This window comes from Rattus norvegicus, chromosome 1, assembly GCF_021556685.1.
Source record: "Rattus norvegicus strain SHRSP/BbbUtx chromosome 1, alternate assembly SHRSP_T2T, whole genome shotgun sequence".
NCBI lineage: Eukaryota > Metazoa > Chordata > Mammalia > Rodentia > Muridae > Rattus > Rattus norvegicus.
Window position 1 is genome coordinate 220,257,348 of NC_141534.1, and position 22,923 is coordinate 220,280,270.

General features: G+C 45.9%; 1 long non-coding RNA gene across 15 annotated transcripts in view; it reads left to right on the plus strand.

Annotated features, from left to right (window-relative positions):
- Positions 1-1,717: 1,717 nt before the first annotated feature.
- LOC120099989 (uncharacterized) overlaps positions 1,718-22,923 on the plus strand; it is a 50,321-nt gene continuing 29,115 nt past the window's right edge. For 8 of the 15 annotated variants that reach the window (XR_015652940.1, XR_015652964.1, XR_015652968.1 and 5 more), the window contains exons 1-2: positions 1,718-2,047; positions 19,389-19,483. This is a non-coding gene — a long non-coding RNA (uncharacterized LOC120099989). Of the gene's footprint in view, positions 2,048-2,263; positions 2,474-4,748; positions 4,944-8,612; positions 8,780-19,388; positions 19,484-22,923 lie in introns of those variants that run through there. The other 7 variants (XR_015652951.1, XR_015652963.1, XR_015652962.1 and 4 more) reach the window with 6 other exon arrangements.

Below are 22,923 nucleotides of genomic sequence, written 5' to 3' on the forward strand. Positions count from 1 at the left end.
AGAAACAAAACAAAACAGGGCCTTGCTAGGTAGCCCAGGCTAGCCTGGAATTTGTGGTAATCCTCCTTCCTCGGTCTCACAAACGTTAGAATTAGAAGCATGAGCTACTGTGCCTAGGAGTCCAGGAGTAATATTTTACCAGCAAGTACAGGGAGGAGAGTGTCTTCATTTAAATTGAACTTGCACCAGTGTGTGTGTGTGTGTGTGTGTGTGTGTGTGTGTGTGTGTGTGTGTGTGTGTGTGTATGAGAGAAAAGCAGAGATCTCCCTGTTTGTGTGGCATGCCCATGTTGGGTGCATGATCCCCAGGTTGAGATGCATGATCTCCATGTTAGGTATGAGATATTCATGTTGGGTGTGAGAGCTCCATATTGTATGGTCTATGAATCTGGATTCATTCATTCACTCACTCATTCATTCATGTTTTCATCCATTCACTGAACATTACTGACGCCATGCAAGAACTAGAAATGCAGCTTACATGGTGGTCCATGCCTTTAATCCCAGCACTCGGGAGTCAGAGACAAGGTGATCTCTGTGAGTCTGAGTCCAGCATGGTCTACAAAGTGAGTTCTAGAACAGCTAGACTGTTACACAGAGAAACTCTGTCTGGTGGTGGTGATGCTGGGTACAGTACCTACCAGGTATTTTTTTCCTTTGCTGGTGCTGGAGGTGGAACCCAGTGTCTCATGCTTACGAGGCAAACACTGTGTGAGCAGACCTATGTCCCTAGTATCCCTTTCTATTTCTTGAGTGCTCCTCATAGCCTATTTCCTCACAGTTATAGAGAGCAGCTGGGGAGAACTCAGCTTCACTGTCCACTGACCCCCGCCAGGAGGGTGGGAACAGAGTGCAGCTTCTAATAGAGTGCACATGCATGCACACAGACACACAGACACAGACACACAGATACACACAGACACACAGACACAGACACACACAGACACAGACACACAGATACACAGATACACACAGACACAGACACACACACAGACACACAGATATACACAGACATAGACACACAGACACAGACACACAGATACACACAGACACAGACACAGACACACACAGACACACAGACACAGATACACACACACACACAGATACACACACAGACACACACACAGATACACAGACATAGATACACACAGACACAGACACAGACACACAGATACACACAGACACAGACACATACAGACACAGACACACAGATACACACAGACACACAGACACACACAGACACACAGACATAGATACACACAGACACAGGCACAGACACACAGATACACACAGGCACAGACACAGATACACAGATACACATAGACAGACACACACACACACATAGACACAGACACACAGATATACACAGAGACACACACAGACACAGACACACACACAGATACACACACAGATACACACACAGATACACACACAGACACAGACACACACACACACAGACATAAATACACACAGACACAGACACAGACACACAGATACACATAGACACAGACACACACACACACATAGACACAGACACACAGATATACACAGAGACACATACAGATCCAGACTCAACTGCTTTATCAAAAGCAATCCAAACCCCAGCTTTAGACTTATTTCCCCTTCACAGCCCTGCCTGAGGTGGCGTCCACTGTGTTCCGTCCTTTGCAGAAGTCTGAAAGTATTACCTCAGTTACCGGCTGTGTACCCGCGGGAACCCTAGTGGTGGGGTTCCTGCACTCCGGGTCCATAGGCCCTTCCCCTGCCCGGCTCCCTAGTAATTACCCCACACTGTTTCTGTCCTTGCATCCTTCTAGGCCTCGGGCCCTGTGCCTGCTCAGGACCCCAGACCCCAGTCGACAGTTTCCTGTCCTTTCACCAGCACTTTCCATGACACAAGAGGAAGTCAGCTGAGCTGGCTGGGTTTTCCATGCCGCTGCTTGGTGGAGGCAAAGGTGGGGGAGGGGGAATGAGCCCCCTAGGCCAGTGTCAGAACCTTGGCGGCCTCCGAGGGACAGACTGGTGCCCTATTGCCTTGGCGACACCAGGTAACCTCTGGAGAGTTGCCTTACTCTCTACTCTTCTGGTTTGGGTCATTCCTCAGTAATTCCAACACCGGTCCTTTTGGGTGGGGGGATGGGAGAAGGTGGCAAAGGAGCCACAAGGAGGCGGGGGTGGGGTGGGGGCTTGGGGGTGGAGACAGAAGCTGAGGATAGGAGGAGAGCAGGGAGAGGGCTGAGGAAGGAGATCAACATTGGTTGAATGACTGAATGAAATCTGTAGGATGGATACATTCCAAGTATTTATTTGTTTAATGACTGAATGACTCAGTCACTGGAATCTCCTGTACTGGCAGCCCTGAGCAAGACCAGTGGTGGAGACCTTTTGTCTGCTGAAGGGACTATGTGAGTGAAGAAGGGGTGCTGCCTTCCAGCACCTGCTCTTTGAATGAGTCCTTTGCTATGTGACCTTAAGTGAGTCCTGTCGTTGAGCTGGGTCCTGTGTAGCATGGGGGGAGTTAGATGACCCCAGGGCAGCTCTCTTCCAGATGCCTACCCATGGAGATTGTAGGGGGAAGGTGTGCCAGGTGCCTTCAAGAGGAGGCACTTTCTCTGTTTTGGGACCTAAAAGATTTGGCTCTTAGTGGAGGGACATCAGCTTGAGCTCTTGGGGGAAGCAGAGGTCTGAGGCTTTCAGGGCACTCCCCTGAACACCAGAAGAGCCAGGCCCTCAGCAGGCTCCCTGTGGCCTCCCTTGGGACAGTACCAGCCTCTCGTATATGTGGTGATACTGAGTCAGTTAATGAAGCAAATTACCTAAATTCCCCTGTGTGATGTATTTAAGAAGGCTACCTTATGACATGCCCCATGGAGTTTTAGCACAAACCAGTGGCTCAGAGGGAAGGTTCTAGAATCCATGGTTGTTAGCTTCCAATGACAACCTTCATAGTTGGGTAGAAACAACTTGGAGTCTAGAAGCTGGCTTAAATTCTGAGGGGGGATCCTAGACAAGTTACTTCCTCATTCTGAGATCCATCTTCCCGCGTCTCAGGGCTTCTGGGAGCTGCCATGATGATGCTGTGCAGAATTTGTGGAGTGTAGACTGCTCCTAGTGTGAGACCAGTCTCCCAGGCTTGGCTCATGCTTTCCCACAGGGGCTGTTATGTGGAGACTCTATCTAGAATAAAGTGACCAGCCTTCCCCACCACCGCTGTCACTCTCCCTCTAGTCAGCCCACAGTTACGACTCATGCTTTCTCTTCTGTTGCTTTTGTGAGTGACTCTGAGCCAGTTTGACCACAGGGTAAATGTGAGAAAACAAGGCTGCCTAAGGACATGCGTTAACCAAGCCCATTTTTCCGATGGATCACTGAGGTTAGGTGAATTCCCCGAGGTGCGCAGATCACCAACAGTGAGCTCCAGGTCTCCCAGCTGGTAGATGTCCCTTTTCTTACATGCCACCTGTCTCTTACTTCAGATGGCTGCATCCATTTGCCCAAAAGGAACTCTTGTGGGTTAGAGACATTGGGGGACCACGAGGCCACAGATCCTGCTGTGGCTTTGGTCTGGTGACCATCTGTAAAGCAGGTAGACACACTGCTTGTGTGAGGTGGACAAAGACATCTGTAGGAATCACATCGTGGGTCCTCTATATGGTAGAGAGCTGGGGCGTGGGGGCCGAGCTTCCTATTAGAGGAGGTGGACAATTCCAGCCCCTAGAGCAGAGTTGTTCTGGAAGCTGCCTGCCTTTTTGATCACCCATCCCAGGCCTGTTTTCCTTGAAAGCAGGAGACATTCTCTCAAGGGACATTAGGACAGCATGTGAGAAGGGCCAACCTGAGGGGACTGTAGAGAAACCGTAGCCATTGCAACTTGTGCGGAAGTCAAGGAGGGTAGAAGGGCACTGGAAGGAGAGAGGTTTCCCATTTACTGGCAGGATGGGTTTTCTAGGTTGAGGGAAGAGTAGACACAAAGGCTTCTGGGGCCTGCAAGGTAGTAGCTAGTCTGGGACAGGTGAGAAGGGTACAGAGTTGAAGCTTGGGCCATGAGTCCTGGCCTTAGTGATTATCACTGTGTGTTTGAGGTGGAGGCTCTCCCCTAGACTCCAGTTTCCCTGTGATATAAAGGGCTTTCTCCAGACGGTCACTGAGAATCCTCAGTCTGTGACCTAACTGTCAGGGTGTCAGTTAGAAAACTGGTCAGGACCCGAGCAACCTCTGAAAGTTTTCTTAAAAGTACCAGATGCTGAAAGTCATGACACCCTTTAGAAAGCTCACACGCAGGGCCAGCAAGGGGGCTTAGCCTGACAGCCTGAATTTGATTTCTGAAACCCACATGGTGCACAGAGACAAGTAACTCCTGCAAATTGTCCTCTGACCCCCATGTCTGTGTGCATGCACACACACACACACACACACACACACACACACACACACACACACACTAAACAGGTGATTTGACAAGAGTTAATAGTTCTTAAAAAATAGGAAGCTCACTCATAATGTCTTAGAGAGACTTCCTGGGTGGGAGATGGAGTCCTGTGTAAGGTATTTCAGCCACCCAGAGTGAAAGGAAAGAGGAGAAGAAAGGAAAGGGAATTCCAGCCTCTCCACACTCCAGAGCCCACAGAGAGGTGACAGCAGGCCTGGTGTGACCCTGACCTGATGTTCAGGAGGTTCAGGCAGGAGGATCTTAAACTCAAGGCCTCCCCACACTACAAAGTGAGTCAAGGTTTGCCCATACACATTTTTATTTAAATAAAGAGTGAAATGAAGACGGGGATGCAGCTCAGTGGTTGAGCATTTGCCTTGCCTGATGGAGACAAGGGATCCCTGCACTGAGCAAAGGAGATATGGAAGGACGCTCCCGGGCTCTGGTGCAGAGCTGAGCAAACGGTGTCATAGCTTACACATTGCCAGCTATTAAAACAGGCATGAAACGAACAGGTAGGGATTCTGCGTCCACATAAAGGAGTTTGCAGAATTTTGGATTCAGGATAATAAATTAATAGTGGGATGGGTTTGAAAGATCTGGAAGCAAGCATGGGCGTGGGTTGACTTTTGTTTTTACCGATGGCTGTTGCCGACCTTCAGTCATTTTCATATCCACGTATATTATCTAGGAGCCATTTACAGACAGCTTCCAAGGGGTTTGCAGAAAACCTCTTAAAACGGTTCAGTGCATTTGTGTCTGAAACATCTGAGATCTTCTCAGTGTAGCTCTCCTTACTAATAAAAAGAATTCCTACTGATTGAGAAAAGAGGGCGAACACAGTGGCTCACAAAGCAAAACGTAAGTGAAACTGCCCACGATCCTGCCGTCTGGTATAATCGGGGCGAACATTGTAGGCCTTACAGAAACTTTAGTGGGTCTCTTTTCTGTTCCTAATTACAATTATGTTGTGTTTTAAAGTAGGCAGCATATGTGAATGAAAGAACATATTTTATATTTATAATATATATAAAATCTATATTGCATATAGATTATATATATATGCAAGTATCTATAAATACATATTTTCCTAGTGCTGGGATGAACCCAGGACCTCATATATGCTAGACTGACCTCTACTTCTGCGCTATGGTCCAGCCCTTCTTTATTTGTATCTGTGTGTGAGTGCGGACATGCCTCAGGGCCAGCGTGGAGACCAGAGGATAACGTTTGGGAAATCCATTTTCACTTTCCATCTTGTAGAGAAAGAGTCTCTCTGTTTATTTTGTGACAAGATCTTCACTGTGCATTCTTGTCTAGCCTAAGCCTCCCAGAGATCCACCTGCCTCAGTCTTCTGAGTGCAGGGCTTACAGGCGTGTGCCACTGTGCCAAGCTGGAGGGTCCGTCTTCTTTCAGCTGCACTGTATACGCCAGGCTGGTAGGCCTAGCGAGCTGCCACTGACTCTCCTGTCTCCACATCCCCTCTCGCTGTAGAGTGCTGGGATTACGGACTCCGTCAGATTTCACCTTTTTTTTTTTTTTTTTTTTTGGTTCTATTTTTCGGAGCTGGGGACCGAACCCAGGGCCTTGCGCTTCCTAGGCAAGCGCTCTACCATTGAGCCAAATCCCCAACCCCAGATTTCACCTTTTTTATGTGGGTTCTAGGGATACAGTTCAGATAATCAGGCTTGAGTCACAAGTGAATTTTACCTGCTGAGCCATCTTCTCAGCATGAATTTTGTAGACACACACACACACACACACACACACTCACACACACACACCCCACTGCCATGGAACTTTATCCCTAGCCCATTCATGACTCTGAGATACAAGAGCTTTAAATGTCTGTATGGCAGCTGGCGCACAGACCTGATATAGAAGTGATCCTTACTATTGGACATTCGTGGATACTCTTTCGGGCTTAAAATCCCTGTGCTATTTTTTGCATGATCATCTTTTGTTCCAATAGATCATGGTTTCCCTTGAACGACAGCATTTGAATCAAAGATTCTGATGGTTTTAAACTGTGAAAGATTTTATATGTGGTATGAATGCCCGTCTGCTTGGTTTACTTAAAAGGGGATGACCTGAGTAGGTTTGTTGGATCACTGCAGGGTTCCATAGGACAATGAGGGAAGGGCCTATTAAGGGGACAACTTTCAACAAAACCTGTAATCCCAGCTACTCAGGGGGCTGAGGCAGGAAGATCACAAATTCAAAGCCTGCCTGGGCTACAAAATAAGGCTAAGGCTAGCCTAGACAAAATAGTGAGGCCGTGTGTGTGTGTGTGTGTGTGTGTGTGTGTGTGTGTGTGTGTGTGTGTGTGTATGTGCGTGTGTGTGTGTGTGTGTGTGTGTGTGTGTGTGTGTTTGAGGCAGAGTTTCTCTGTGTAGCCCTGGCTGTCCTAAAACTCACTCTGTAGACCAGACCAGGCTGGCCTTGAACTCACTCAGAGGTCTACCTGTCTCTGCCTCCTAAGTGGAGTCCCTGTCTTAAAAAAGTGGAAAGAAAGAAACAAAAAAAATCAGTGTGCTGGGATAAAAGAAGGAAGGAAGGAAGGAAGGAAGGAAGGAAGGAAGGAGGGAGGGAAGGAAGAAGGAAGGAAGGAAGGGAGGAAGGAAGGGACAAACACCTTTTCTGTGATGTACCGTCTGAGCACTCCCTGGACAACTGTACCTTTTCCTCTGAAGGTTGAGGCTGTGATCTGTCAACGGCGAAATCTGAGAGGAGCCTTTGCAATGGCCTGGGGGGAGGGGGAGGGGCTCAGTGTGGCCTGAAAAGTGGACTCTGCCTTCCTCTCTGCTCAGAGCCCTCACCAGGATGTGCATACTTGACAGCCCCCGTCCTTCCGGGAAGCCCTGTGTTACTGGGTCTTTACTCTCTGTGGAGTTCAGGGGCACGCCTGGCTGGACCTAAAGGACGATGCGGATGTTTTCATCTATGCTTTTGCATGTGTGATATTCATGCTGCTGCTGCTGATGGCGGGCGCAGCATCAGAGGTGGTGATGTCCAGAGAACAATATGGTGGTGATGACGGTAATGATGATATCAGTGGCGATGCTCTTGCTTACTGTGGCAGTGACAATGGCTTGCATAGTGTTAGGGATTTCAAGATGGCTCAAGGTGGCTTATAGGTGGACATTTTAATCTTAGTATTTATGACTTTGTTTTAATTTGTCTCAATTCAATGTAATAAAAGCCTAACAATTAATATACCAAAGCCATGATTTATGCAAGGGATAGAAAGCTTTGCTTTTAAGTCAGGCAAGGTGGCACAATTCTAACACTTCAGCAATGGGGCCGGAGGATTGAGTTAGATAACATTCTTGGTTACGGGCCAGTCTGGACTACAGGAGATCTCTCAAAGAAACAGTTTTGTTTTGTTTTAAAAGAGAGTTTTATTTTGGTTTATTTAGAGTGTAAATCCACTGAGCTGACTTAGAACATTATAGCAGTAACAGTGCTCATACTGAGAGACATGAGCAGAAACGTGAGGTCTACCGGCTGAATTGCTGACCATCCACCAGTGCTGTTGTCTGTCTTGCAGAGAACAGAACGGGAACTTAGCATTTCGTACACCCGAGATCACTCTGGTGTAGCCATAGAGCTGGAACTTGACCACAATGCTCAAGTTAGGAGAAAACTACTTTAACTTGTAGGATGCTCTCAGAGACATGTGTGTACCATGACTGAGCAGGTGATGTCACAAACCGAACACGCCTTGCTTCCTCTGACTTCTTCTGCTCAGGTATCCGTTAGTCTTTTCTTGTCATTAGTCAGTTTTACCTGTTTTTAGATTTTCTTTAAATGGTATCACCCAGCTCATATCCTTTCTCTTCTGAATTTACCCATGGTATTTCGTGTAGACTGTTCATTCTCTCTTCATGGCTGTACAGTATGTTGATGCATGGTCAAACAATAGCTGATTGATGCACTCTGCCAAGATGGGTGCATGTGCTGTACAAAGCATACAATTTTAACCTCGAGGCTCTGCTGCCACCCACAGATACCTGTACATCACAGAGTAAATAGGACTTTCAGAGAGCTGGAGATTGGGGAGGGTGTAAAACACAAAGCCACAGTGACTGAGAGAGCTGCTTTTCTGAGGCCAAGTGGCCTTGAGGGTGGGGCGCTCTCACGGTGAATTTTAACCTCGGTCTTTCTAGTCAATCTGGTTTTCATAACAGCCTTGGCTGTTATGGTGAGACAGCCCACCTGTTGTCATGTGACAGGTTAAGGAACCAACAGGGATCCAGGATGCTGATTCTGAGCCTAAGGGTGCCACACTGGGCACTGCCCGCTAGAGGAAGTCTTTTGTGAGGGCACACCCAACCCTGCGGCCTTGAGGTATAAAGCATAGGTTGGGGGGGCATCCATGTTGGGGGATGAGCAGATTATAAACACGCAGCAAAGGTCGCACGAGCCATTGGCTCCTTTGTCTGGCCCTCTGCGGGAGGCTGGAGATGAGGAGACTGAGTATTGGTGGAGGACCTCAGGATAGGCTTGCTCTACAGTTCAGATGCCCTGTGGGGTTGTGGGGTTCACTCACTCTGAAGCTGTTTCTTTGCGTGCATCTCCTCTCTGAATGAGGCGGGGTCCACCAGGAACCACTCCTTGGAGGATTCTTCAGACTGAAGGACTCTTAATGGTCTTAAGGGTAGAGAACTGCTTTTGGGGGGAGGGGTGTCCCATTATCCATCAGCCTCTAATTGTGAGGCTGTTGGGGACTGGTGGCAGGACTGTTTTGTATTGTGCAGGTTTGGGGACCTGTGGGTGTTGAAGTGATATCAACCAGGACACGGTTGACTGTTGGGAGCCACCTGGCCCACAGTTCTTTCCTGCTTCCACTGAGAGCTGCCTCAGGCCAGGGACAGTTCCAGGTTTCCCTCAGCCATGACCTGTTCCCTGGGGTTCCCCCAGCTGCCTAGCAGTCTGTGTGTGCACCGGACCATTTTGCTACATGGAAGGCCTGGGCTGTGAGTCTGAGACCTGTGCTTCCCTCACACCAGCTAATGTTCTGTGAGAGGGGTGGTTTTGTGTTTTCTTGGTTTGCTGCAGAAAGCACATTTGCTCTCCACTCAAGAAACTGCCGATCTTGTGAGCTGTCACTTGTTCTCTCTGAGGTGACATGGGCCTGCTCTTCCGTTCCTCCCCAGTGCCGCCCTGAAGCATCCCTGGGTCTAGCTGCTGGAACCCATTTTATTCCTGTTCAGGGCAGATATGAAGACACTTCCAAGGTCAAATGCCTGGAGAAAGGATGGTGCCTGGGAAGTCAGATCCTGCCCCGGGGACCTCTCTTCCTTTTATCCCCCAAGCTCACCTTTCTCTGTTGCTGTGGCAACAACAACAATAACCACAAAAGAGCTAGAGGAAGTTAATATTTTTTAGTACTTTCTTTGCAATGGCCACTTAGCCTATAGTTCCCTACAACCCTTGAGAGGAGAGGAGGCACAGGAGATCTTGTCTGTATGTGACAGCTCCATTGTCTGACCCTTGAGTATGTGTGCCTCTCCCGCTCATCTTGTTCCCATGGAAAAATTTTTATTTTTATTCGAGACAGAGTTTCATGCATTCCTAGGCCGCCTTTCAGGTTGTTACGTAGTCAAGGAGGACTTTGAACTCCTGATCTTCTGCCCCCAAATCCTGAGCACTGGGATTACAGAAACGTACCACTGTGCCTGGCTCAGGGTCTGACTCGGGGCTCCAGGATCTAGGCAAGCCCTCTACCAGCTGAGCCAGGTTTCGGGGTCATCACCTCAGACTCTGAGGAGAGACCACTTCTGTGCCAAGCCAAGGTCTACTTCCAGCTCCTCAAAGTCTGACCAAACACAGTGGGCCTCAGTGACCAGCCCCACACACTGCTCCATCATCAGATGACAAAGAAGCCTGAGATACTAGAGAATTGGAGGAGGCAAGCAATAAGAGGAATTGGGACCACAGTTTGGTCTGCCTGAGGGACTGGCCCAATCCATTCTGAGAAGTGTTTCTTCCCCTTAAGGTGGAGCCCCTTTTGTGGTACTGGGGATTGAACTAAGATCCTCATACGTACTGGGCAAGTGCTTTACAGCCGAGCCACATACCCAGCCCTTGTTTTTGTACTGTATTTGGAGACAGAGGCTCACTAACTTTCCCAGACTGGTTTTGAACTCTATGGCTCAGTCTGGTCTCAAACACATGTTGTCCTATGTTGGCTCCTCAGTGTCACCAAGCCTGTGTCATCAAGGCTGGGGTAATTGTGGCTCTTTGTTCAATGCTTCTTCGTTGTCTCAAGGGTCTGTAGGACATGAGGGCTTTGGAACTCTCGTCTTGCTTGACCAGGCCAGATTGAATTCTAGGGTCTCCTGTGGACAGGCAGAGGGGGTGGGGCAAACACCCCAGTTTCTCAGAGGAAACAACTGATCTACAAGTGTCAGATAAATGCCGTAGATCACTTATCAGCCACACACTGCACAACGTACTCCTCTCCTGTTTGCTCTGACCGTGAGAAATGATCCGTTGAGTGTTGATCAGCAGGTTAGCAAAGAACAGGCCTTAGCGTCTGTGACTAGAGGACAGTGAGGCTCAAGTGGGGACTGGAGAGACCTACAAGCTCGCCCACTGGCTCGGCAGGCAGGCAGGCCCCGTCCTCCTGTGAACCCTCTAACTGTCAGATCCTGTCTCTATTAGACTCAGTTTCCCTCCTAGATCTAAGGACCTGGAGTTCAGTTTGCTTTCTTTGTTTTCCTTTTGAGACAGGGTTCATGTAATCCAGGTTAGTGTAGGATAACCTTGAACTCTAGATTCTCGTGTGTCCTGCTGGGACTTCAGGTGTGTTCCACCATACCTTCAAGCGTGTTCCTTCCCTTCCCCTTCCTTTCCTTCCCTCTCCTGTCCTTTATTTCCTCCCTCTTTTTCTCTTTTTCTCTTTTTCTCTTTCTTTCTTTTTTCTCTTTCTTTCTTTCTTTCTTTCTTTCTTTCTTCCTTTCTTATTCTTCTTTTTTATTTATTTTTTTTGAGATAGTTTTCCTCTGCTTAACCCTGGCTGTCTTGGAACTCATTCTGTAGACTAGACCAGGCTATTCTCAAACTCAGAGATCTTCCTGCTTCTGCCTCTCTAAGTGCTGCGATTAAAGGCATGCACCACTATGCCGATCCAAGATTGGTTTTCTTATGCCATTTTTCTTCTAAAATTGTTCACTAACCCTTGGGCAATGTTCAAAAACTACATACAATTAATGGGCAAAAAATTAACTGCTCTCACACTTCCAATATCCAGAGGGCCATGGCTGCTCTCAGTACAGTACCGGTTGTCTCCCAAGTTGAACCTTCCTTTTCTTTTCTTTTTTCTCTTCTTTTCTCTTTTCTCTTCTTTTCTCTTCTTTTCTCTTCTTTTCTCTTCTTTTCTCTTCTTTTCTCTTCTTTTCTTTTCTCTTCTTTTCTCTTTTCTCTTCTCTTCTCTCCTCTCCTCTTCTCTTCTCTTCTCTTCTCTTCTCTTCTCTTCTCTTCTCTTCTCTTCTCTTCTCTTCTCTTCTCTTCTCTTCTCTTTCTCCCCTGCCCCTTCTTTCTTTCTTTGCAAAGGTGGCAAGGTTGCATGTTCCTTGGGCAAGATCTTTTCTTGTTTCTTTAAGCTAAAAAAGGAAACTTCTCTTTCCACCTCCCTAGATAAACCACTGTTTGAAGGTTGGAACCGCTTCCTCCTGTCCTTTTTGGAGGTTTTAAAAAGCACGTCTTTCTCCCCATCAAAAGCCTACTATGCAGAGGATTTTGGGTCCAGGTTTGCCGTGCAACTGTGTAACACAAGCATTTCCATGTCTGTGGAAACAGCAGCACTCACATCTCCCAGAAGGGCTGGCTCTTTGCAGGCCTTGGGTTATGGAAACATCTCATTGCTTGGTGAGGCAGGTATTGCATGTTGAGCGTGCAGATGAGGAGGCCTGAATGATCCCAGCCCCACTTGTGTGTGTGTGTGTGTGTGTGTGTGTGTGTGTGTGTGTGTGTGTGCACATGCATGCACAGTTGGGGCAAAACAAGTTTCTTGATAACCTATCTGCCTACTGACTTTAATGACTGTCACACTTCCCTGGGGTTGGACTTTCAGTTTCAGAAGTGATCTCTGAGTCTATAATTCATATATAAATAATTCACATATTAAACCAGCTCCTGAATATGACCGCTTCTATAAGTTTGTTCTGGATTCCCAGTCTTCGAGTTCTCTGCTCCCAGGTGGCTCAGAATTTACTATGGAGGCCAACTTGGCCTCACTCGGAGGTCTACCTGCCTCTGCCCCAAGTGCTGGGATTAAGGGCCATGTCACCAAGCCCTGTGAGTTTGTGTAGCTCTCCATGTGCTCTGTTTACTGATTTCTTGGTGCTTTAGTTTAGCAGCACTTGGTTGGCCCTGAACTAGACGATCATTTGCGTTCTCGTTTGCTTGTGAATCGAATTGAATGGTCCAAATTCACACCATCCAATTGCGGCCAGCCAGCTGTTCTAGTATGGCCTGGGGCTGTTGTCTCGGGCAACCAATATTAAGGTTATTTTGCCTTGCACATGGGGTCTCAGCGGCTGATCTTTATTGATTTATGAGTTCTGCATTGTGGGTCTTCATCTTCTGTCTCAACTGTCACAAATGTTTTCCTCAGGTTGTTGTTTGACCTTTACTTCAAAATGGTAGGCAGCCAAATCAAGTTATCTTTTTTTCTATTTGTTGTGGTTTCTGATGCAGGCTAGAGTTCGAAAGGCTTCCCTGGCAGAAAGAAAGGGTTGGGCGAAGGTTTTCACCGACTTTGTGCAAGTCTTTCTGTGATTCTTTTACCCTCCGTCAGCGCTTTAATCCGCCCAGAATCAGGTTCTCTGTGTGGTGTGCCTGTGTCGGTCTTCCCAGTGTCTCACAGAGATGTGCTCTGTGAGCTTTATCTGAGATGGGATGCTCTGGTATGGAATGCAATTGCACATAAAGTACCACATTAAAAATTGATATAGCTTTACATTTCACTTATTTATTTACTTACTTTTTCTTTTTTTAATGAGAGAGGGCATCTCAGTGTTCTGAAACACACTCTGTAGACCAGGCTGGCCTCAAATGCAGAGATCTGCCTGCTTCTGCCTCCCAAGCGCTGGGATTAAAGGCTTGTGCCACCACTGCCCAGCTATGTCTTTACATTTCAGTATTTATAAAGATTGAAAGTATTATTTTTGCATTTTATTAATTTATTTTGTGTTTGTCTGTGTGCATGCATGTAAGTGCCACAGAATGTGTGTGGGCCCCAGAGGATAACTTTTTTTTTTTTTCTTTTTATCGGAGCTGCGGACCGAACCCAGGGCCTTGTGCTTGCTAGGCAAGCGCTCTACCACTGAGCTAAATCCCCAACCCCCAGAGGATAACTTTTAAGGAGTGGCTTCTCCTATGTGGATCTCTAGTTCTGAAGAGAAATGGAGGAGGAATGGGGGAGGGGGAGAGAGGAAAGGTGGGAAAGTGACTGGGGAAGGAGAGGAAATGTTGGAATATAAAAAACAATTAGGTTCCAGGGCTGGTGGCAGGTACCTTTACCTACTATGAGGCCTGTCACCAGCCCAGATGATGAGGAGTTTAATGCTCTAAGAAAATGTCCACTGTAATTTTAAAATATAAAAACTTACGATATTAAATGTGTTTAAGATGCTAGAAAATGGGTTGCGGCTATAACTCAATGGTAGAGTTCTAGTCTGGCATGAATAAAGTCTTGGGTTCAGGGTTCAGTAACACACACACACACACACACACACACACACACACATGGGGGTGGGGAGAGTCGTGAGTAACCAAACTATTAACAGAGAGATTTCAAATTATTAATGGGAATTACCCCAAGGCATTCACTATCCCACCTCAATCCTGCTTCTTAGCAACACTGTGTGTATTGTATGGTTACAATTCTGTCATGGTCAGAAACCTTCTTAGATACAGAGCGTGGCTTGCTATCTCTAACTTCCCATGGCCCTTCTTCACCTCGGCAGGCAGGCAGACTTCATGTGGCCCATTCTTCATATAGGGAGGGTGGGCTGTGGTGAGGAAGGGTATTCCCTTAGGTTTGGAATGACACTGGGCCCCTTCTTCGCTGCTCACAAGGTGCGAGCTTCTTGGGTAAATAGTACAACCCAGGATTGCCTTCTCATTTGAAAAATAAAAATACTCTTAGCTTTGCCTTGGGCCATGTGGTTTATCGTGCAGGCACAGACACAGGATATGTATGTAGAATCGCAGGCTCTGTCAAAGCATACTCAAAGAATAATAGTGCAGTGTTTTAAAGCCGTGTTTCCCCATGTCTCATTGTGTCCTGCTCACCCATTAGGTTAAACGCATATATCACTGAAGCCTAGTCTGGGTTTTGTTCCTTTTCTAGTCTTATAAAGATGGATATTGTCTTAGGTATTACTGTGTGAGTGTTACTTTCTCCTCTGCTCTCTGATAAATCATGAGTGGCTTTTCCTGACTGCACCTAAGGATTGGTCGTCTTCTTTAGGACCAGGGTAAATGTCCACAGTTGGGACCCATTGCGGCTTATTTGACCTCCTTCTGTTCTTATGTTACAGCTCTCCTGGTCTGAGGAGAGGCAGAGGAATGGGATTTGAAGCAATGTTCATTCCAGTATGTTGAATGTCTAGGGTCCACTTGTAATCTTGCTGGAGGAGCTGAGCACTTAAAGATTTAAAAGTCCACTTCTAAATAGTTCTTTAATTAAAAGAAAATCGAACTAATAGACATTATAGGAGACCTTAGTGGCCCCACCTCAATTCTGGATGCTACCTATGTTTTAAACTTTACTAGTAGGTCTAAATATATAATTGTATTGCAAATCTGAATTTCTTTAGTTGGAGAGGAGCCCGGACCTTTTTGAGCTTTGAGAGCTATTTCTCCATTTGTCAGTTCTATGCTCCATTCTTTCCCCGTCTATACTTTGTGCCATTTTTGTCTTTTTAGTTGATTTCTGGGTGCTCTTTATATATACTGGCTATTTTTTTTTGTCTTTTGTATGCATCACAAGTACCCTATCAGGCCTGTTGATTTGTTTGCGATTATTTACTTTTTTTTTTTAAATTTAGAGAATACTTTATTAGTTTTTGTAATCAAACCCACGTAGATAAGACCTTACATATTTAATACAGTGTGTTACCCCTGTACAAATGGAAAAAACTTAAGTTCAACATTTCTAGACCATTATGGCTGTTAATTTCTGTACAGTCCAACTCAACACAGTAAACGGGGATACTTTTTTCCAAAGTTGACAGCACAGCTAAAGTTTCAAAAAATTCAAATTATATATCTGTATATATATATATTTATATTTATATAAAAAGACCAATAATAGCAGTGTGTTATACATCAACAGCAGCAACAGCTTTTCCAGGTTCTGCAGTCATCTGAACAAAACTGTAGAGACATCCAGCACACTCCATTAAAAAAAAAAAGTAAAAAAACAAAACCCGAGAAAACAGCACAGTTCTGTTACTCTTGTGGTACCTGGCACCATTTTTTTTTTAAATTAGCTTCTCAATCATCATCTGGAAAGAAAACATTCTGAGCAACATCATTAAAAACAGCTCTGATAAAGCACGGTCACTACTACGTATCATAAAGCAGGTACAAGCTATTTTACATCCACAGAGGTATGATACAGTACTGTCCTACATCTATAATACTAGAGGATACAATTTAAAAGGCATTATTTGAGACTTGATTCTACTTTTCCAGCAGAGGGCCCAAAGGATGGTGTGACACAGCTTTGTAAAGAAACATACTCTAGACAGGATTTCCTTTCACTAGTGGCACAGTTCTAAGGATTCATTCTCTCCATGAATGTCAGCTAAAACCGTTATTAAAAAAATGAAATATCCCTAGAACAAAACCGTATAACCACCGGATTCACATGAAGATGACCTAGTGGAGACAAGCTGGACCTCACCTTACCAACAAGCTATCAAATCTGTTATGTTTAAACAGTGAGACCTCCAAGGAAGGAGATGCCAAGTAGTGCTTCAAAGCTTCGGACCACAATCAAACACAGCATCCTTTTCAACAGAAGCAGAAGCTCATCTGAATATGCTCAAGGATGCTGACATCAACATTTAATCATCTCCTCACTCATCCAGGAAGAAGGGGAGATCAGTTACTATTGTACTTTATTGTGTTCAACCAAATCACCATGTTACAAAAATAGCAAGCTGCCATAATAAAAAATAAGGCTCCTCTATCCAGCACCAGATAGCATCATTTTATTTTCAAGCCTAGAAATTGCACACTTGTATATAAACCAACCGAAGATGAGGATTGAGAGTTCATCTTGGTGGATTTTTCCTTTGATGAATATGAAGTGTCCTTCCTTATCTTTTTTGATGACTTTTAATTGAAAATTGATTTTATTTGATATTAGAATGGCTACTCCAGCTTGCTTCTTCTGACCATTTGCTTGGAAAGTTGTTTTCCAGCCTTTCACTCTGAGGTAGTGTCTGTCTTTGTCTCTGAGGTGTGTTTCCTGTAGGCAGCAGAATGCAGGGTCCTCATTGCGTATCCAGTTTGTTAATCTATGTCTTTTTATTGGGGAGTTGAGGCCATTGATGTTGAGAGATATTAAGGAATAGTGATTATTGCTTCCTGTTATATTCATTTTTGGATGTGAGGTTATGTTTGTGTGCTTTTCTTCTCTTTGTTTTGTTGCCAAGATGATTAGTTTCTTGCTTCTTCTAGGGTATAGCTTGCCTCCTTATGTTGGGCTTTACCCTTTATTATCCTTTGTAGTGCTGGGTTTGTAGAAAGATATTGTGCAAATTTGGTTTTGTCATGGAATATCTTGGTTTCTCCATCTATGTTAATTGAGAGTTTTGCAGGATACAGTAACCTGGACTGGCATTTGTGTTCTCTTAGGGTCTGTATGACATCTGTCCAGGATCTTCTGGCCTTCATAGTTTCTGGCGAAAAGTCTGGTGTGATTCTAATAGGTCTGCCTTTATATGTTACTTGACCTTTTTCCCTTACTGCTTTTAATATTCTTTCTTTATTTTGTGCGTTTGGTGTTTTGACAATTATGTGACGGGAGGTGTTTCTTTTCTGGTCCAATCTATTTGGAGTTCTGTAGGCTTCTTGTATGCCTATGGGTATCTCTTTTTTTAGGTTAGGGAAGTTTTCTTCTATGATTTTGTTGAAGATATTTACTGGTCCTTTGAGCTGGGAGTCTTCACTCTCTTCTATACCTATTATCCTTAGGTTTGATCTTCTCATTGAGTCCTGGATTTCCTGTATGTTTTGGACCAGTAGCTTTTTCTGCTTTACATTATCTTTGACAGTTGAGTCAATGATTTCTATGGAATCTTCTGCTCCCGAGATTCTCTCTTCCATCTCTTGTATTCTGTTGGTGAAGCTTGTATCTACAGCTCCTTGTCTTTTCTTTTGATTTTCTATGTCCAGGGTTGTTTCCATGTGTTCTTTCTTGATTGCTTCTATTTCCATTTTTAATTCCTTCAACTGTTTGATTGTGTTTTCCTGGAATTCTTTCAGGGATTTTTGCGATTCCTCTCTGTAGGCTTCTACTTGTTCTCTAAGGGAGTTCTTTATGTCTTTCTTGAAGTCCTCCAGCATCATGATCAAATATGATTTTGAAACTAGATCTTGCTTTTCTGGTGTGTTTGGATATTCCGTGTTTGCTTTGGTGGGAGAATTGGGCTCCGATGATGCCATGTAGTCTTGGTTTCTGTTGCTTGGGTTCCTGTGCTTGCCTCTCGCCATCAGATTATCTCTAGTGTTACTTTGTTCTGCTATTTCTGACCGTGGCTAGACTGTCCTATAAGCCTGTGTGTCAGGAGTGCTGTAGACCTGTTTTCCTGTTTTCTTTCAGCCAGTTATGGGGACAGAGCGTTCTGCTTTCGGGCGTGTAGTTTTTCCTCTCTACAGGTCTTCAGCTGTTCCTGTGGGCCTGTGTCTTGAGTTCACCAGGCAGGTTTCTTGCAGGGGAAAAGTTGGTCCTACCTGTGGTTCCAAGGCTCAAGTTTGCTCGTGGGGTACTGCCTAAGTCCTCTCCGCGGCGGCAGCAACCGGGAAGATCTGCGCCGCTCTTTCCGGGAGCCTCTGTGCACCAGGGTTCCAGATGACGTTTGGTGTTTTCCTCTGGCGTCTGGATGTGCACAGAGTGCAGTCTCTTCTGGTTTCCCAGGCGTGTCTGCCTCTCTGAAGGTTTAGCTCTCCCTCCCACGGGATTTGGGTGCAGAGAACTGTTTATCCGGTCTGTTTCCTTCAGGTTCCGGCGGTGTCTTAGGCGCAGGGGTCCTGCCGCTCCTGGGCCCTCCCCTACGGGAGCCCAGAGGCCTTATACAGTTGCCTCTTGGGCCAGGGATGTGGGCAGGGGTGGGCAGTGTTGGTGGTCTCCTCCGCTCTGCAGCCTCAGGAGTGCCCACCTGATCAGGCGGTGAGGTCTCTCTCCCACGGGGTTTGGGAGCAGAGAGATTATTTACTTTTATGACTTTCCCCACTGCTTATAGGTTTGAAATTTTTCATTTTTTTCAACTTTGTGATTTTTAAATTTGAAGTTGCCTTTTAGTATTTTTTTTTTTTTTGGTTCTTTTTTTCGGAGCTGGGGACCGAACCCAGGGCCTTGTGCTTCCTAGGTAAGCGCTCTACCACTGAGCTAAATCCCCAGCCCCACTGAGCTAAATCCCCAGCCCCTTAGTATTATTTTGTAAGTAAGTGTGCATGTGTGCTAGGGTACCGTATGTGTGTGGAGGTCTGAGGCATGCTTGGGATGGCCTTCTCCACACCGAGGTTGGAAATATTTCCCCACAGTTTTTCTAGATCAGTCTTAAATCTAGTTGCGTTTTGTCTTCAGAATGGTGTGAGATGTGGCCTGGTTCAATTATATCAAACCATCTTTGAGGTTTTTAATTTTTTTCTGGGGGGAAGAACAATTGTTTCAAACCCACTTTTTGAACATTTCTTTCCCCCTATTGATTAGAAATGTATCACACGAGGCTGGCGTACAACTCAGTGACAGAGGGTCAGCTGGCAAGGTCAAGGCTTCAGGCTCGATTCGAAGTACTGCGAGGAGAGGTAAGGGATGGGAGAGCGATGTTGTATTACATCATTGAATTCCTTATAAATGGTGTGAATTTTCTCTTCTGGAGTCTGTCTTCTGTTAAATAATCTGTTCCTAAAATGGTGGCCACAGTTTTAGCTTCTGGAAACTTTAAATTTAACTAGATTCTTGATAATGCAGAGGGACATTGTCCTTTCTCAGTACCATCCATTTGAAAATTGCCACCTCTTCTGACTATGCAAAATTCCCCCTGGATTTATTTTCAATTATAGTAAGTATGTATCTTTGAGTTTTAAATTATATTTCATGTGTGCGTGCGTGCATGCGTGCATGTGTGTGTATTGATATGTCAAATGGAGGACAGAGAACAGCCTGAAGAATTGATTTCCAAAGCAACAAGAGCAAAACAAACAAACAAAACAAAAAGTGGTTCTCCTGTCTACCTTGTGGTTCCTAGGGATGGAACTTAGGTCGTCAGGCTTTGTGGCAGACATTTTTACCCACTGAGTCATCTCTCTAGCTCCAAGTATATTTTATTGTGAATCTTTAAGGTCTACAACGTGAGGTTATGAGACACACATATGCAAATAATAAAATAAATGGTCATAATCAAGTTAGCAGATCCATCCCTTCATAGGTACCCTGTGTGTGTGTGTGTGTGTGTGTGTGTGTGTTATACATGCACACGAATGTGTATGTGTACATGAATGAGTGAAATCCACCCAATTATCCAAATACCCAGAACACAATACAGTGAGATGGACATTTACTTGAATTGTGGATTGGTCTGAGGGGACTCGGCCTCAGTACTGAGCCTCCACAACTAGGATCTGGTATTTGGCTAAAACTTTGCGCTCAGGGCCTCAGCTCCTCTTCCCCCTCACTGGTAAAGAGGAGGCCAGGTTAGATTCAGAGTTCTGTTTAGGAAGACAACATCAGCACAAGTGAGTAGTCACTGTTCTAGGGCTCAACAGCATACAGGATACCGAGTAACTGACAAGCAACACACATCCTACAGTTCTCAAGGGGCTTTCTGTGCAAAGTGAAGTCCTAGCTGGTGTCAGGACCAGGGAAGGAACGCCCTGTGGACGTGTTCCAGATCTGTGTGCAGGAGCGGTTTTACAACTAAGGACGTGGGTGAAGGAAGCTTCAACTGCTGGCTGGGCTAACAGCACTGTTGGCATGCTTTGTATAGGTCAAAAATTCTCTCTCTCTCTCTCTCTCTCTCTCTCTCTCTCTCTCTCTCTCTGTGTGTGTGTGTGTGTGTTTTGATCAGGGGGAAGTCTCGGATTGTAGCCTCAGCTAGCCTTGAACTTACTATTTTGCCTCAACCTGCCAAGCATTGGTTTTATATGCCATTTGGCTGTTTCTTATTCTTAGTGAAAAAAAATTAGATGTTTTAAAAAGTAAAATAAATTTAGTAAAAATGAAATTATGGTGGCATCTGTAATACAAATACCTAGTTCATATTTCTCTTTTTGGTATCTTTCTATAGTTAATATTCTTGCCTGGTGTGGTGACACACACCTTCAATCCCAGCACTCCTGATGCAGAGGCAGTCGGATCTGTATAGGTTCAAGGCCAGCCTGGTTTACACAGTAAGATCATGCCTCAAAAAAAAAAAAAGTCTAAAATGAATATTCCTGCTTCACACGATAACATTCTCCAGAAATCCCAACACTCAAGAAGCAGAGGCAGAAAGACTGAGACCAAGTTCAAGGTCAGCGTGGGATACATAGTGATAGATTGTCTTAAAAACAAAATCTGGGGTTTGGGGATTTAGCTCAGTGGTAGAGCGCTTGCCTAGCAAGCACAAGGCCCTGGGTTCGGTCCCCAGCTCCAAAAAAAAGAAAAAAGAAAAAACAAACAAACAAAACCAAAAACAAACAAACAAACAAAAAAAACCCCCAAAAAAACAAAATCAGAAAATGAGTCTCGGGGAGAGCCAGGAATCTGCCTAAGGTTGCACAGTGAGTGAGAGCTGGGCAATCTGCGCTTTGTCCTGTTCCTTGTGGACACACAGGAGATGGAGGACACACTCTACTATGTGAGCACTGCCCAGTGCCAGTCTGGGTAGCCAGAAGGTCTAAGAGTGTTGGAAAGGTTGAGGGAGGGACTGCCCCTGGGGCAAACAGATACCACATCCTGCTGAGGTGGGCCTCTCAGATGCCCTGAGTCTAATCTCCACAACTCCTCATGGTGCCCAACACCTGGAGTCGGGGGCCCTGGCTCCCATCCAGATTTGGGGACCAGAGCAGATGATCTCAAGTTCCCATCAGGATTCCCAATCCCATACACACAGCACAAACTCAGTCTTGGTCTGCTGTTCTCCGTGTTCACCCTATGGGTATGTGACTTGTGACCAAGCCTGTGTGTGAGGAGGTTGTAGGGGGTCAGAGGTCAGTGGGGACTGTCGTAAGTTTCAGTGTTAGTGTTGAAGATCAGGGTAGAGGCACACAATAGATGGTGTCATTTTTGTGCAAACAGGGGCCTCTTTCTGCTCTGGCACCAGGCTCCACAGGGTAGCCTGTTTAGCCCAGGCATAGGCCCACAGAAAGTCTGAACAGCCAAGCTCAGCAGCCTAACCTGAGTTGCCCCAACTGGGCAGGGAAGAAGCCAGGAAGAGAAAAACTCAGCTCCCAAATCACCCATGTAATAGTCCTTTCCCCTGAATGGCGAGAAACTGGGGCCTTGTACATCATCTCCCATTGTGGGACTGCCCCAGGGAGGCCCTTCTTTTTCCAGAAGCCAGTTCCTTATGCCATGTGTTTGGGGTTGGGTCCTGGCCTGTTTGTAACCAGGCATGTCTTTGTCTGCCCTGGACTTCCTGTCCTTCCTCTCACACACTTTTTCCTTAGGGTCATAACTCTTGCACACAAGCACACAAGGTCAGAGGACGACTTGCAGAAGCCAGTTCTCCCCGCCTATCATGTGGGTTCAGCCAGGCTTGGTGGCAAGCCTCTGAACCATCTCGCTGGTTCCCTATCCCGTGCATCCTAACCCTACCTAGGCGAGCAGCTCTCTCTTGAAGGTGGTTGATGACGTGGGTCTGTAAAGTTCTTCCAGGCTTCCAGGCACCTGCCTAAATCGTCCTTGGAGATAGTTGGGGGTTCCTTCGATTGCCATTTTGTGCTCAATCTTACATCATGGCTCCATGTTCAGCAGGGTCCGTTGTTTGGGAACTTATCACCTGCAGGTCTGGTCCACCTGCCACCCAGGGAGTTGGGGTGGAGGGCTGAGGGGACTTGCTCTGGGTTGGGGCTTCTCTCCCAGAGCCACTATTATTCCCAGCCCCCACGGGAAGTGTTTTTTTCTGTTTTCATCTCATTCACCCAGCAAAGCTCTGCACACACATTCTCCCACGGTGAATGTGAGTCCTGCTGCAGGCTGGATGTCAGCCTGTCTGTAGGAAGACTTTGGAGGACCGAGTTTATAAAATAATTGGGTGCAGCTT